This window comes from Mirounga leonina, unplaced genomic scaffold (assembly GCF_011800145.1).
Source record: "Mirounga leonina isolate KUSES-001 unplaced genomic scaffold, KU_Mleo_1.0 Mir_166, whole genome shotgun sequence".
NCBI lineage: Eukaryota > Metazoa > Chordata > Mammalia > Carnivora > Phocidae > Mirounga > Mirounga leonina.
Window position 1 is genome coordinate 25,706,889 of NW_023270418.1, and position 17,122 is coordinate 25,724,010.

Genomic DNA, 17,122 nt, shown 5'->3' on the forward strand with positions numbered 1-17,122 from the left:
TTACATTAGTTTCAGGTGTAGGTACACCGACTTTTTTTTTTTTTAAGTTTTTTTTATTTATTTATTTGAGACAGAGAGCATGAGAGGGAGGAGGGTCAGAGGGAGAAGCAGACCCCCCTGCTGAGCAGGGAGCCCGATGCGGGACTCGATCCCGGGACTCCAGGATCACGACCTGAGCCGAAGGCAGTCGCTCAACCGACTGAGCCACCCAGGCGCCCGGTACACCGACTTTTAAATCTATTCCCCAGAAGTAACATTCATATCCTTTCTGCTCATTTAATTTTCCAAAGCAGATTACATAGCCATATCCAGTGTCATAGAAGGTAAAAGAACAGTATTTATCATGTGCCTGGAAAGTGGGACCATGGAAATGTTTGTGGACAGCACTAAATGACTTCCACATATGGTATTTCCACTTCTGGAGAGGTTTTTAAGTGTTACTCAGTGGTTCTGAATTAAATTCATTTATTCATTTAATAGTAACAACTGGGCAAAGTCCTGAGGCTGTCAATTTTAGGACAAGAGTAAGAACTTGTCTCTGCCTTCCAGCAAGTATGACTTATTAGAGGGCATCCATAGATCTATTCCAATAACGTGGAAACAAGGTACAACATGGGAAGCACCACAGGCAAGTGTAAACAAAATCCTGAGCATAGAAAAGGCAGTAAACATGGAGAAGGTGGTATCTGAGAAAATCCCTAGAGTAAAGGAAGATAGACACGAGCAGGAGGGACTGCCCACCCCAAGCTGAGCCCCTCCATCCCAATGCTAGGGACCACATGGCAGATCAGAATACTACACAGGCACAACTCCCTCATAACTTGTCCTACATCTTGGTAGCCCCTATTCCTGTCTAGATGCCAACCCCAGACTGGAGCCAGTTTCTTAGATCCAAACATCAGCTCCTCTAACTGCTTGCCAGTCGAATTTGGACAAGTCACTGAAACACCTGTGTCCATTTCCTCATCTGTAAAATGGGGGTATGAATAGTCCTTACCTCAAAGCGTTGATAGGAGAATTGAATTCCTTAATAGGAGGCTGGGCACACAGCAGACATTACGTCAGTGGTAGCAGGCATCCTGTTCTGTCTTTGTCATTGCCTCAGTCTGGTTGTCTTTCTCTTGTCTCTTCTTTCTTCAACACCTTGGTTACAAGACTGTTTTTCATAAACAATGTGTTCTTAGGCATTGATTAATACTGCTCGAGTGGTCCTTAGAAGGAGATTTCATCTACATAAAGCACAAGGCAGAGGGAAGAGTTTTCTGTCCTCAAGGTAGGTCCCCCCGAGCACATCCCATGTCTGCCTCATCACCAGTGACATTCTCATAAATCTGTCTCCACGTATCACCCTGCCCCAGTACTCTGTGAACTTCTAGCTAATGTCAAATTTTCTACGGGACATGCCATAGAGCACAAATCCCACAAGATGGACTCCTAGGGAAAAAAAGACTTCTGTCCTACACTGCCCGTGGGCAAGTCCCTCCTGGAGAGAGCACAGAAAAAAAAGAAAAAAAAAATCTGTTTCATTTCATTTAATCCAGCATTTTGGGGGTTAAATTGTGACCATGATAACCTTATTTTGCATGTCACACACATTGGAAAATAGCTTGCAGAGGCAAGAGCTACTTCTTATTCATCCACTGATCCACAGAAATGTGGATAATGCAAGGAGTATAATCAGCATGGGAAACAAGCCAATAAAGTGAACTAAATTTGTTATGTAATCTCAGGGAAAATATTTCCACCCTGGGCTTCATTTTTAAGATGAAGGAATTGGACTAGAGAGTTGATAAGATCCTTTCTATCGTCCCTTAGTAGCCAATCTTTCATTAAATGTTTTTCTTTGCCCTCTGCCTGGTCATTATTGAGCTTCATTATTTTATTCAAGACGAGAGCAAAAGCAAAACTGTCAAACCCCCATGGGCAGGAGGCTAACAGAGGAAATGCTCAAAGCTGACGTTTACTGTGGGCCAGCCACTCTTCGGATGGCTTTGCGGGGTCATGGCATCTCGTTGCAACAAACAGAACAGATAAGTACCATTATATTACTTCAAAGACATTGAGGCACAAAGAGACGAAGCAAGTTTTGCTTAAGCAAGTCTACCCAGTTGGCAGAGATGGGATTTGAATCCAGGTCATGTGACTCCAAACCCATACTCTATATCATTAGGCTGCCCTGCTTTTAGGGATGCATGAAGTGCAGGAGTCCCACAGAGTCAGAGTCTAATTCACTCTGTTTCCTGTTAAGAGCGGATAAAAAGCTCCAAAGATTTTGCTTCATTTCTTCAGAATGACTCAGCACGTTGGCTGTGATATTTGTCCATCCTTAGATTCTGACTTTCTTTTGGCTTCAGCTTTCAGGAAAGAATGCAGGGAAGAGCAAAATTCCATGCATTTCTTCTTATCAGTTACCATCATAATAATTATCTCCAGCATTTCCAGGAGGCATTTTCATATCCATTGTCAGGTATGATTTTTTATCATACCTGCCTCCACGTTTTTATCAACCTGCCTCCACGTTGATTTCACAATTCAGGAACCCGAGGCCCCAAGAAGTAGAGAGATTTGCCTAAGACCCCATGCCAGTAAATTGTGGATCCCAGATTTGAACCTGGTCTTTGGACCTCAGTGAAAACATAGTCAAGGGGCTCTCACCCTGATCCAGGGCACTTGGCTGCCAAAGTCAAGCCCAGGTTGGAGGTGGGCAGAGTTAGTGAAGTTACAGGTGTGAACTTGACATGGAGGGCCTGGAGCTAGGCAGGAAACCCAGGATGACAACCAGAGGGAAAGGAGTGGCTCTCTCTCTTCCTTGGTGTTGGGAGGGCAGGGGCACACTAGGGATTTAAGACCTCTTCATGAACCTGCTCTTTTGCCGCTTCCTTCTCTCTAAACTTTCGCTTTGTCAAGTCACTATCTATCCACCTTTTTAACCACTTCCCACATCATGGGTGTGGGACAGTGTATGCACTCACCCACAAACATTCCCTGAGAGCCTTCAATATGCCAGCCCACCATCATAGGCAAGGAGATTGAGATGAGATATGTATGAATCACTGGATTCCAGGGAAGATGGCTGACTTCAGGCTCAGGAAACACTTGCAGAGGTGGTGTATTTGGTCTGAGTCTGGATGGGTATGCAGGAGGTCTCTAGAAGGAGGGCGTGGGCCAGAAAAAAGATTGGACAAAGAGTATTCCAGGCAGAGATTTGGGGTGCTTTCTGATTGAAGCATGTGATGCATAGAGGGGATGTGTCAGGGTTGAGGCCAGAAAGAAAAGTACAGCCAGATCTTGATGGGCCTTGAAGTCCAGGTGAAGACATGGAACGTTATGTGTTGGAGTGAGGATACATCCCCTATGTGCTAGGGATGGTTTTGACCTTTCTTTGTTGTCCTGCTCTGCTCATAGGAAGTCCTCCCAAAGACCGAGAAACTAATTCAGAAATTCTCATTACAATTAGAAAGGAATGTGAAGACAAAAAAGGTAGAAAAAATATCACTACCCTTGGTCAAAAAAGTAACCATAACTTAAGGCGCACCATGCCACGAGGTCAGGATGCCAACAGGAGCAGGCCGAGGTCTCTGTCCCTTGCCTAAAGCCCAGGAGGCAAGTAGAGGTCCGTCCTCAAGATAGATCCTCTCCTCTCCCCTCCATGTGACTCTGTGTGAAAGGAACATGAGTGCCCATCCTGACATCCTTGCTAATGAAGCCAGACTGCCCATCTGAAAAGCTGAGTGAATGACAGTGGTGAGTCTCTGGACCAGGACTGACCCCCGAGCTCACGTCCTCTGCAGCCTTGGGGAGCGGCTTCACTGAGTGCTATGCACAAACTCAGCACAGGGAGGCAGTGTGGGCCCATGGTCAGCCTCAGCCCAGACACTGTAGAACAGTGAACTGAGACAGATGAAAGAAATGGATCCAAATAACACAAGTAGGAGGAAAGGTAGGGGAGTTTCTACAAATTTATCAAGCTTTGCTCTCAGTATAAGAGGTTTTCCTCTGGGAAGTACCTCTATTCTATGAATCCAGTCCTTTGAATCTTACAACAGACCCATGACAAAAAGAAATCTCACGAAAGTCCTCAGTCCTTGTTCATTTCCTGGGACTGGCACTTACCACTGCCACCTGGTCTCAGCCTGCTGTACCAGTTTCTTATCCATGCTCTGCCTCACACACAAAATGCTCAAGCCAGCTTCTATTCCCCACCCAGGCCCTTGTCTGTATCTGTCCACCTGTTCTCTCCACCCAGAAGAGCCATTTTCAAAAGACCTCTCCTCTGTTCCATTTCTGATCTAACTCAAATGGCACCAACACCATGAAGCCTTTCCTGACCCCTCTCAAGCCAGAAAAATCACCTCATTTGTCTCTCTCTCGCTCTCTCTCACTCTCTCTCTGACAAATAAATAAATGAAATCTTTTTTTTAAAAAATCCACAAAATTAATAGCAACAATAATTAAAAAAAAAAAAAGTACCAAAAACTAAATATCGGGCAAATACAAAAGACAGTATACATCTATTTTTCTCTTTTTTTTCTTTTAACTTCTTTAAAAGACATAAGATTATGTGGAGCAGTAATTATGACACATTGAAATGTTGGATTACAACATATATAAATGTCATATATATGGAAATAGCACAAAGGAGGAGAAGTTTGTGGAGTTATACTGGAGAAAAATGTTTTCTATTTTCCCAAAATTAAGTTAGTATTAATCTTTAATTAGCCACTAATAAAATTACTTTAAAAATATAGCTTTTAAAAAAATCAACCAAAAACTGCCTGCCAGTTAAGAAGTAAATATTGACAGATCAGCAAAATAGCAAAATCCAGCTATATGCTGACTATAAGATGTGTACTTGAAATACAAGCACATATAGTTTTAAAAGAAACAGATGAGGGACGCCTGGGTGGCTCAGTTGGTTAAGCAGCTGCCTTCGGCTCAGGTCATGATCCCAGGGTCCTGGGATCGAGTCCCACATCGGGCTCCTTGCTCAGCAGGGAGCCTGCTTCTCCCTCTGCCTGCCTCTCACCCTGCTTGTGTTCTGTCTCTCTCTCTGACAAATAAATAAATAAAATCTTAAAAAAAAAAAAAAAACAGATGAAAAAGATACAATGCAAACACTAAATATAACAAAATCTTCTGTGACTATATTAATATCAGACGAAATAGATCAGAGTATTACCAATTTTTCCACAGAGTGGGAGGAGTCCAGGTATTAAAGGCAGTGAGACCTGCATTCCAGGCCTGCTCAGCCTTAGACATTGGTCAAAAAAGTGATAATAAAAAGTATAGCATTCCAAACACTCTACATGAATCATCTCTAATCCTCACAAAGCCCTATGAGATCAATATTATTATCCCCATTTTTTCCCCACTGTATAGCAGGTGGTAATAGATACACAATTCATTATTATTCCTATTTGTTCAATAAATTCTTATCATGTGCAAAGCACTATATCCTTAGGCTCTAGGGATACAGTGATAACTAAGACTAAAGCCCCTAATCTCATAGAGTTTATTTCTAGCAGAATGGAAACAACCAGAATAAAACATAATAATAATAATTAGATAGTGATAAGTACAATGCAGAAGTAGAGCAGTATGATAGAATGATTGGGTAGGTAATTCAGATTAAAGAAGTAATATTTAAGTTAAAATTGAAGTTGTAATATGAGACATGAAGATCAGGAAAAATAGTAGTGTGGGTAGAGCTAACAGTGCAAAGGCCCTGCGGCAGGAACAAGCTTAGTATATTGGATAAAAGGTCACTGTGGCTGGAGATGTGATATGGGCACCAGGGAAAGTAGTGTGATATGTGATTAGAAAAGGTAAGTGTGCTAGGCTCTGTAAACCAGAATAAGATGTCTATGTATTACTCCACATGATAGGAAACCATCAAAGGGTTTCAAGTCAGTTAGTGATATAATGTGATGTACCTTTTTAAATAACACTGTCATCTCAGTGAGGAGAATAGAGTGCGAGGCAGCAAGAACAGATGCAAGGAGATCACTTGCGACTCATTGCAGCTGTCTAGGGAAGAGAGGGGGCAGGGTAGGTGAAGGGAAGTGTACAAATTTGAATGGATTTTGGAGATAGAGCTAACTTGGTGATGGACTAGATTAGGCTGGGGGAAGAGAAGGAGAAAAATCAAGGATAAGACTTAAGTACGGAGCTTGAGCAACTGGGTGGATGGTAGTGCCATCTACCAAAAAGAGGAAGACTGGAGAAAGAACAGAATCGCTCAGGGTAATGACAGAGAGGTCGGGTGGAGGGGTAGAATCAGGAATCCCGTTTTAGCTATAGTACATTGAGAGACTTAGCAGACTTCTTTAACCATTTGCTACATCTAGGCAACAATATAAAGATGACCAAGACAGAGTTCCCATCTTTGGGGAATTCACAAGCCTAGAAGGGGAGAAGAATGGAAACATAAGAATTCAAGAGAACTGCAGGGGTTTTTTGGAAAAGTAATAGAAAGCATGGGGGAAAGAGAGCCAGAACCTGGCAGGGCAGCAGGGCGTGGACCCGTGAGGAGGCTCCACAGAGTAGTGAGGTTCTGATTCAAATTGTAAGCATGGATGAACTTGAAAGAACATCACCAGAGTGTGGGTAGATTCTCAGCAAAGAGGGGAAACTTAAACTGAGTTTCTCTAGAAGTGAGCTGCGCTCAAAGATGGTTGAGCAAACAGGTGCTATTAAGGTATAATGTGTGTTAGGGGAGGACGATGGAAACGCCCTGGAAGAGTAGGTTTGAATCAAATCAGGAAAGATTTGGAAGGCAGCCTGGGGCCATAGGTTTTCTCCTGGGGCCTTGAGTGGATGGGGAGATACAGAGACTTTTAAGCAGAGAAGTGACCTGCATGGAGATATACATTAAGGTCACACTGGCGACAGTGTTTGAAAAGCGGTGGTGATGGATGGCAGAAATGGGGACAGGGAGGAAGAAACAAAGCAGGGACCCAGTTCTGAGATTATCCTATAGTCTAGGTGAGGGGAAGGAAAGCCTGAAGGGAAACATTAGGAATGAAAATGAGGGGAAGGATGAGAGTCCGAGAGATAGGGTTTGACGATTGATTGGATGTGGGGAAAGAAGGCCAAGATAACTGAGATTGAGCATGAGTGTCTGCGAGACTCACGGTGCCATGAACCGAGATAAGGGACCCATGAGGAGAAAACAGGACAAGGGAGAAAATGGGGAGTGAGGGGGATGGTGAGTGATTTTGATCACATTTAGCTGAATGTGCCAACGTAACATCAGTTTCCAGGAAGAAATGATCCATCAGTAGCTGGACATTTGGGTCAATGCTCAGGAGATGGGTCTAACCTCAAGGTCAGGATTAGGGTGTCCTTGGCACCAGTGATAATATTGTATGGTGCATCAGAAGCTGAGTTAAATCCTTTACATGATTATCCCATTGCCTCCCCAATAACAGCCTCATAAGGTGAGTCCTATTATTTTTCCAGTTTTACAAATGAGGACATTAGAAGTTCAGGGAAGTTAAGCCACTTGCTGAAAGTCACACACAAATTAAATGGTGAGGTCAAGATTTGAACTCACGCACCTGGGTGCTGCCATGCATGGTAAAATCCAGAGTGAAAGGGGGGTCCGAGTCTCACAGGTACCCCTCATTGACTCTGCTCAAATGTCTGTGCACCTTGGGGATTCCTGAGTCTCCTTCTCCTAGTTCACAAACAGCACAGAAGCCCAGAGAGGGGAATGGATTTTCCCAAGGTCACAAGGATGTTCCAACAGGCTTTTTCCTTATACTTGGAATAGAATTTGGACTCTGAGTTCTGCACACTCTGGCCTCTCCACCTCTCCAGCCTCACAAGACAAGCACACTCCCACCTCAGGGCCTGTGAGTTTGCTGTCCCTTCTTCCTACAGGGCTCTCTCTCACAGGCTCTCAGGGCACCTTCCTTCTCATTATTAGGTCCCAGCTCCCAGGTCACCTTCAAAAAACATCTGCTCTGACCAGCCAACCCAGCATAACCAGTTCCAAGCCAACCTTGTCCCCTGACACAATTCAATTTTCTTCATGACAGTTAGGCCTCCTTATTTGTCCATTTGATTGTTAATATTCAGTCTCTACCTGCCAGAATGTACAGCAACCTTTACTGTGTCCCCAGGACTTGGACCAGAATTTAGCAGTGTGAGTGCTGAGTGGAGGAAGTGAGAAGAATGGAAGGGAGGGGGGGGAAGGGAAGACGGGAGGGAGGAAGGAAGAAAGGAAGGAAGGAAGGGAGGAAGGGAGGGAGGAAGGATGGAAGGGAGGGAGGGAAGGGAAGACGGGAGGGAGGAAGGAAAGAAGGATAGAAGGATAGAAGGAAAGAAGGATAGAAGGGAGGGAGGGAAGGAAGGAAGGGAGGGAGGGAGGAAGGAAGGATGGAAGGATGGAAGGGAGGGAGGGAAGGTGGGAGGGAGGGAGGAAGGAAGGAAGGAAGGATGGAAGGGAGGGAGGGAGGGAGGGAGGAAGGAAGGAAGGAAGGATGGAAGGGAGGGAGGGAGGGAGGAAGGAAGGGAGGGAGGAAGGGAGAGAGGGAGGGAGGAAGGAAGGATGGAAGGAAGGGAGGGAGGGAGGAAGGAACGAACGAACGAACGAAGGGAGGGAGGGAGGAAGGAAGGATGGAAGGATGGAAGGGAGGGAGGGAGGGAGGAAGGAAGGATAGAAGGGAGGGAAGAAGGGAGGAAGGAAGGAAGGATGGAAGGGAGGGAAGAAGGGAGGAAGGAAGGAAGGAGGGAAGGGAAGGAGGGAAGGAAGGAGGGAGGAAGGAAGGGAGGGAGGGAAGGAGGAAGGAAAGGAGGGAAGGAGGAAGGAGCGAAGGAAGGGAGGAAGGGAGGGAGCAAAGGAAGGAAGGAAGGAGGGAGGGAGGGAGGGAAGGAGGAAGCAGCGAAGGAAGGAAGGGAGAGAGGGAGGGAAGTTAGTTCTGAGTCGGGGGGAACTCTCCCGTGGATAGAGGGGGCAGGAGGAAGTCTCTCCAGAGCCTTCACTAAGGAAGGACCCAGCCAGGCCTCTTGCAGCCCCACCTCCTCCACCATGATATCTGTATCCCACAGATTAATGAGAGAATCATGCGCTGGGAAAAGCCAGGGCTCCATTGGAGAATGAAGAGAAAGAGATCAGGCGGGAGCCTGCACACAGGCCACCCATCAGCACCAGAACCACACCAGCACAAGCCCGCCTCTGAGTGTGCCTCCTCTACCCCTCTCTGGCCTCTTATCTCCTCCTTCTCCCCTTAATGTCCACGCCCCATTCCCCATGGGCCACCCTCACCCTGCCCCTTATCTGCCCATCCCCTCTATCACGGGCTCCCAGAATGTGTCCCCTTTCATCTCCCCAATCCCCTTATCTCCCCCTTGTCCCCCAGCCTGCCTGCCCCTCTGGGTCCCCCAGCCCCTTATCAAATGTCCCTCTCTCCATCACTGCCCCCTTATCTGCTCATCCCTCACCCACATGACTTCTTTTTTGTCTTCTTGATAAGAGTCCTACAGGAAACAGCAGACTCAGAAGTTGTGTTCCAGACTCCCAGACAGGGACAGGCTGAGGGAGCAAGGGGCCCACCCTCAGAGTCCAGAACGGGGAGTTTCTGAGTCTTTCCACACAAACCAGGATGGGCGCCTTGGAATCCTCCTCCGGAGCTTAAACCATTTCTCTGCCTCATACCAAGAGATGTTGGGCAAATGGCTCCAACCTCCCTGAGCTTCATCTGTGACACCAGGCTTGAGAACACCTCCCTCCCAGGATCACTGGAGGCCAAGAACAGCGCATGACAAAGCCTGGCTACTCCGGTTTCCCCGCTGCAGGCATGAGGGGGCCCCTGCATGAAGTCCCGCAGCTGTACCTGCCGTGAGCCTGGGTCACCCCAGCAGTCCTGTCGGGTAGAGGCTCTCAGTGCTGACATCCCACAGGGGCTGGAGCTGAGACCTACGGCCTGAGCTCACAAAGTCTGCCCCCAGTTGGCCTACAGGGGGGTCCCCCACCTTTTCCGCACAGTGAAGCAGCTCCCAATAATAGGGGAGGAAACTCTCAGCACCCCCACCCCGCAACTGTCTGCCATGATTCTAAATTCCAAAGCCAAATGAAGTCCATGATGACCTTCCCCTCACCTGGAACATTTGCCAGGTTCCCAGGACAAAAGGTGAAGGCGAGAAAAGAGTTTCCTCTAAAAGCAATGGGAGGGTCCACCTTCTTCCATTAGGACCTCAGGAAATGACGTCAGCAGCCCCACTTGGCCCGCTTTCCGGTGCTAATCATGTTCTCACACCCGAGAACACTTTGTCCCCACCTCCCGAGCCGTATCCACCTCCTGAGCCCCGCTCTTCCTGACTATAATTAGGGATGTCACCCGGGTGTTGCTGTGCAAAGTGACGGCAAGAGCCCTTCACACACCTGCTCTGGGAGGCAGCGGCGAGCCCGGCCCCGAGCAGGACAGAGAACCGACTGCTGCCAGCTTGCCCGGTGGGGACAAGAGGCTCAGAGAAGGCACAGATGCCACCAAGCCGCATAGTGAAGCTGCAACAGGCAGCTGGAGCTGCTGATCACACCTCTGGGGCCCATCGGCCCACCTTACTTTTCAGACACCCAGAAAGGGGAAATGCTTTGTCCTGAATCACACAGCACGAACTCGCTGGTATGAGGCCCCCAGTGTCCTGCCCCGCTGCCCCCCGCCCCGCCCATGCTCCACACTCTGCCCCCACCTACACTTAGGATGGCAGTTGTTAACCAGGGCGATCTTGCCCCTCAGGGAACATCTGGCGATGTCAGGAGGCGTTGCTGGCCGTCCCAGCTCCAGAGGAGGGGTGGTGAGAAGGCAGCTCATCCTCCTACAATGCACAGCACAGACCCCTGCCACAAAACTCCTCTGACCCAGAATGTCCGTGGTGCCGAGATGGAGAAACCCTGATTTAGAAACACTCCCACTGGGGCCCCTGACTGCCGGTCCCATCCACTGCCCTTTTACAAGTGTCCATCAGGCCCTCTTCTTTGGCAGTTGTTGGATTTGGACACGAAAAATGTGTGTTGGCAGCCCCGGCTCCCATGTAGTCCAGTGACTCTGGAGGAAGAACATTGCTGGCACTTCCCTACTTCTGTGCCTTTGCACAAGCTGTCCTCTTGGCCTGGGAGGGAGGCTATCCCTGGCCGTATCTCCCTGTGCCAAACCCTACTCATCCTTGTAGGCTGGTCTGGTGTCACTGCCTCCAGGAAGGCATCCCTGGTTTCTCCTGCTGGGAGTCATCTCTCCAGCTCTGACCTCAGCAGCAAGTCAGCAGTTCTTCTTCTGACATTAAGAGGAGCCCATCGTGTGTTCGAGCTCAGAGGCAGTACAATGCCATGTCACGTTGGTGGGCCCTGGAGGCCAAAGCCCTGAGTCCAAGTCCTGGCTATCCTACCTCCTCACTGTGCAACTTTGGACAAGTTCCTTAACTACTGTAAGCCTCATATGTAAAATGGGCGTGAGGGCGGTCGTAGCAGCTGCTCATAGGATTATTGTGAGCATATCATTAGCTAATCCACACAAAGCACTCGACACCATCCCTAATGCACGGTTAGTGGGCAACGGACGTTAGCGATCGTAGTTATTACATCAGAATATCCACCAAGCTCTGTGCAAAGCCCCATGCGTTCATTTTCACAGAGAAGTCACAAGCCTGAGTCACAAAACCAGGGCTTCTGCATCTGCAGGGTACAGGTGTGAGTTCTGAGACCTAGAAATATCCTTCCACAGGACCTGGGTCACACAGCTACAAAAAGACAGAGCCGGGACTCCAAGGCAGGTCTGAGCGTATGCTTACCCCACTGGGCCACCCCACCTGTCACCTGTTGTACTCAGTCATGGGGCCTTTCCCAGATGGTCTCACATCCACTGGCCCACTTATGCCCAGGAGTTGCCTTGGTACCTCACATGGTTTTCAGGACTCAAAGCTAGTGATCGTGGCTGGATTTCTCCAAGCTAGGTATCTGCGTGAACTCGTGCAGCCCTCCTAGCAGCCCAGTAAGATAGAAGGCATTGTTGACTTTCTCCACATGAAGGAGCCGAGACCCAGAGGGGCGGGGTTACTTGCCCCAGGCAGGGCTGGGGTTTGAATCCTGGCAGTGTGGGTCCAGAACCCACAGCATGGCCACTGTGTCTTTGGCCTCCCTCCATCCCTACACCTTCTACCCAAGCACCCAAGGATCCGCAGGGCTTTGGAAAACCTTGAAATAATTCCCTAATAAGCCCCTTGTCGTTCCAGTCTGTGGATGCGTGGTGAGGGGTGCAGCCTGTCTGTCCATCTACAGCCTGGTCAGGAAGGCAGGGAAGGCAAGAAGGTGGGAAGGAAGTGCAGAAAGGGAGGCTGGGCACATGGGAGGGAAAAGAAAGGAGAACAAATGAGGGAAAGGGTGGGAGGAGAGAGGCAGGTAAGGCAGGCCTGGAATGGAGGACCCAGAAGATGAGGGAAAGGAGGCTGGGGGACAGGGGAGGAGGAGCAGCTTGGCTGAGCTATTTCTGTGAATCCCAGTGCTGCCGATTTGCACGTTTAGCCTCTCTTTGCATATTGAGGTCAGAAGGTCCCAGCTCCTCATGTGAGAAGGCATAGAAATTCATCAGTGCAGCCTTCTGGAAAGCTTCTCAAGCACACCATGCCCAGGTTTTCCCTGATGGAGGAAAAGGAAGGGGAGGGAGCATCCCACAAGGGTGGAGGGGTATGCACACCCACACTGCTCCCACTCAACTGGGCAGCTGGCTTAACTCCCGGGGCCTCAGTTTCCCCACCCACAAAAGGAAGTGAAGTGGGCTAGGGGCTCTGGGAGGAACTTAATCAAGTTAAACAAATCACTCCATTAATTAACTCACTGAAAGAGCTCATACCTCAAAAGAGAATGGAGTCAAAGGGAGTTGTAGGAAAGAGATGGGCCAGGCATCTCAGATGCCTTACCCTTTGTCCTGAATCTTTGGGTGGGAGGAAGGAAGGAGGGAGGGAGGGGATGAGGGAAGGGAAGGTGGGAGGGAGGGAGGGGGAGGCAGTAAAGGAGGAAAATACCTTTCTAAGCTAACTTCAGCACTTGTCACTTGCATTACCCTCAAGCTGCCCTATGAAGTAGACACTGGAAGAATCCCCATTTGTAGATTAGCAAATTGAGGCTTGACCTGGTCAGTTACTTGCCCATAGTCACAGTATTAGGGGCAGAGAGCTCTCTGAGTGCAGAGCTGACACTCCCAGCTACTGCACTATACTGACCAGACTGACACACAAGAACAGACAATAAAGGAGAGTCAGCGAACAGACAATAAAGGAGAGTCGGCGAACAGACAATAAAGGCACATGCGGTGGGAACAGGAATGACCCACAATGTCTCTCCATCTCTCTCCACCTTCTCTCTGACCATGCACTCCACTAGCTTGGAGAATACCAATTTGGGGAGATACTTAGGGCTCATCTGTGCCCCCAAACCTTTGGCTTACTTGCAGTTTTGGTTTGTCATGATGGGAACTCTGACCCTAATTCTATGTAACCTCTTGTTTCAAGTCACCATCAACTCCAATGTCACTCAGTTTCAATTCTTCAGACAAAATGCCATGTGCCCAGCCCAACCTGTGGGAAGTTCTCAGATAGCCACACCTGGCCCACCTTGGTATGGCCTGGACAAACAAGGACAGGAAGTAAGAACAGGAAGATTAGATGCCACTGGTATACCGGGAAGGGGGGGATTGCAGCGGGGAGCAGTGGTTGGCTTCTCTTAGCATTCACTCTTAAAGACAGTGGTCCACGGGTGTTTGGTGTCTCATTCGGTTAAAGCGTCCAACTCTTGATTTCGGCTCAGGTCATGAGATCGAGCCCCACATTGGGCTCTGCACTCAGCATGGAGTCGGCTTGAGATTCTGTCTCCCTCTCCTTCTGCCCTTCCCCATTTCTAAAAATAGATAAATAAATTTAAAAAAAAAAAAGACAGTGGCCTCTGCTCAGGGCACCTTCACTTAAAAGAGAGATTCATTGTCTCTGCTCAAGCTCAGTTGAAAAGGAGAATAAGCAGTGGAGACCAAGAAGTTCCCCTGGCAAGACAGAGAGGCAGAAAAGATCCCCTCCCCTTCCCTGCCTAGTGCCTGAAGATCTACCATTGAAGATTCCTATAGAAACTTAGACAAGTCATTTAACCTCCCTTTGCGTGAAAAGCATAAAGGGCAGCCCTAGATGTTTCGCTCCAAGCAGAGGGTAGGAGGATTAAATTACAAATGCAACTGCAATTTGCAGGAGTTATTAAGTGCTGGTGGGCAGGCACTTGAGTGTTGGAGCAGAAACTGCTGGTTATCTCCCCAGTCTCCATTCTCCCTTCTGTAAGCAGATGTCTTCTCTGGGCACCCAGCTAAAAACCATCTTTCCCAATCTTCCTGGCAGCTGGCTGTGGCCAACTGCTTGGATTGAGGCCAAGGCCCTGTGAAGCCATGCTCAGGCCCTCAAAGAAAAGAAGCATCTTTGCCTTCTCTCCACTCCTGCTTTCTGGAAAGATGCACCTGGTGTTGGGAACCAAACCTGCTATCTTTGTCCCAAGGTGGGATGTGCGTTTTAAAGATGGCAGAGCAACAAGAAAGAAAGTGCCAGGTCCCAGTGCCGTAGGGCCATTGAATCAGCCTGGGCCTGCTGGTGCTCACATTGTTACACGGAGGAGACGTGAACTTCCTTCTTGAAAACCGCCGTTACTCGGCATGTCGGTCAATGTCTTTCCCAGCCTCAGTGACAGAGGCTTCCCACGCCATTTGGCAAGCACAGATTGGTGTCCTGCACAGAGCCAAGGAGAGGGGACCTGGGCCAGGTGGCCTGAGCACAGCTCCACCCCCAGCTCAGAGCCCTGCCCTCAAAGGCCTCTGCTACCTCCGCTAGGAGATTTTTTCTGATCCCGAAATGAGGTCCCCTAGTCTGACAAAGGATGTGGAGGCCCTTTGGGGAACAAGAACTCTAAGACATACAGTGTGGGTGATAGAATGTCATTATTTATGGAACGCTTCAAGCAAGTACAAGAACACTAGCCGTCTCAGATGCCGAGTTATACTCAAAAATGCAGGATGTACAACATTTTGTTTAGGACAGGCTTTTACACACAGACCCAACCCTTCTCCCCAGTCTTTGACCCCAACACCTCACACATTTAAGGGACTTACCTGATCTGTGAAGGTATTAACTTTACAAACTCTAGGGTAAATGGATCAAAGTAGAAAGTAGCCCCGAGAGAGGGCAGGCTGTGGGAACCCCAACTTAGACCCGGTCCCCTGAGTTTTTTTAGTCTTTGGGGGCAGGTTCTCCAACCACCTCCATGTGTGCCCCCTCAGTCAGAGACTAAGTATTTAAAGTCTGAGGGAAGGAGTTTCTGTTTGTCTGGAGTCACACATAACACCCAGAGTTTTTCCTAAGAGTAGAGAGAGAAATGACTGGCCCTCCCTGGCTTCCCTACCAAAAGGAGAGCACTGGAAATCATTTCCCAATCAAAACCCACACATACAAGGATGGACAGTTCCTATACCACAAAAATTTGAGAAAGGATCTTGAGAAAAGCAGTGGATGCTGAGTGGCTAAGAGATGGAAAAACACCTATTAGCCACCTCACCCTCTCAAAAAAAAAAAAAAAGAAATCAAATAAAACAAAAGCAGACAAATGAAACCCCCAGGAGAAGCTCTGGAGCCAAGGGGATTTCCTTCCCCACAGAGATAGCATCACCAGTGGCATAATTTGATTTTCTGGCAATGCCTGTGGTTCAGTTTATGAGAAGGAGTCGACATTGTGAACACAAGTCACAGAACATCATCAGAGTATGACCTGACCGTCGTCCTCTGGAGGAGTGCCTTGAAAGAGAGGCCTATGGTAAACCAGATGTCCGCACCATGTCCACACCATGTCCACACCATGTCCACACCATGCAGGGAAAGGACTGCTTAGGGGACAGGACTGGGAACAGGGGTCTGGTTTTGCAATCTTCCCAGACTGTACACTCTCTGGCAAGATTCCACGGTGCCTCCTCTTCTACCAGGACCTAGTAGGATATCTCTAGAAATGTAGTTTATCTTTTTACACACCTGAATGCCACTCAGCTGTTCTTACAGACGGAAGGGACCATGCTTCCTGTCATTACCATCTGGCCACCTGCTATGCTTCTCAGTAAGGCCTCCTAAAAATACCCTTCTCCAATATCCCCTGTGAATTTAGGAGAATAAAAAGAAAAATCAAACTTAATCTGCTCAGATTGGCTTTCCATCAAGGAATACTTTTGTAATGTGTGGGATTGAGTGGGAAAGCAGAAGCTTTAGAGACAGATTTGAATTCGAAGAATACATGTTTTTATTATTACAGCTAAGATGTATTATCTATTCACTTCATCTGGACTAGCTCATTTAATCTTCTCAACGACCCTCTGAGTTAAGTAGTATTATTTCCCCCCATTTCATAGATAAGGAAACAGACACATAAGTAACTTTACCAAAGACACTCAGCAAGAAAATTGCAGCGTCAGTCCGACTCCAGAAACAAGGTTGCAGTCCCTCAGCAGAATTGTCTCCGAGTGAATGTTGGTGCTTTTCCCATCTCCCAGATCCTGGTTCAGACCAACTCAGGCATGACGTGACTAGACAGGAGGGAAAGGGAGGGAAGTTTGAGAGGACAGAAGTATGGGAAGCTAACAGCCTGGTTGTCCTGAGGACCATCAGACAAACATGCAGCACCTGAGTGAGGGGCAGTTTGGGCAACCTATAGTATCCATGGAGAGCCTGTGAGGCAGCAGACATGTTGCCAAATTATACAGCTCCCAGCATCATGGTTCTGGGCACTGACAAGGGCCAGGCAGGAGACAAGTTGGCAGGGATTCAAAGGCTCCCACCCCAGCAGAGACAGATGATAGATAGATAGATAGATAGATAGATAGATAGATAGATAGATAGATGATAGATAATAGAGATAGATGATAGATAAAGATAGATAGATAGATGATAGATAGATGATAGATAGATAGATAGATAGATAGATGATAGATAGATAGATAATAGAGATAGATGATAGATAATAAAGATGGATAGATGATAGATAATAGATGATAGATAGATGATAGATAGATGATAGATAGATAGATAGATAGATAGATAGATAGATAGATAGATAGAT

At 47.8% G+C, this 17,122-nt stretch overlaps 1 long non-coding RNA gene across 1 annotated transcript in view; it reads right to left on the minus strand.

Annotated features, from left to right (window-relative positions):
• Nucleotides 1-1,190: 1,190 nt before the first annotated feature.
• The window catches only part of LOC118015853, a 46,499-nt gene continuing 30,567 nt past the window's right edge, over nucleotides 1,191-17,122 (minus strand). Inside the window, exons 5-6 of the long non-coding RNA XR_004680711.1 lie at nucleotides 16,446-16,589; nucleotides 1,191-1,229 (exon numbers count right to left, since the gene is read on the minus strand). This is a non-coding gene — a long non-coding RNA (uncharacterized LOC118015853). The remainder of the gene's footprint in view (nucleotides 1,230-16,445; nucleotides 16,590-17,122) is intronic.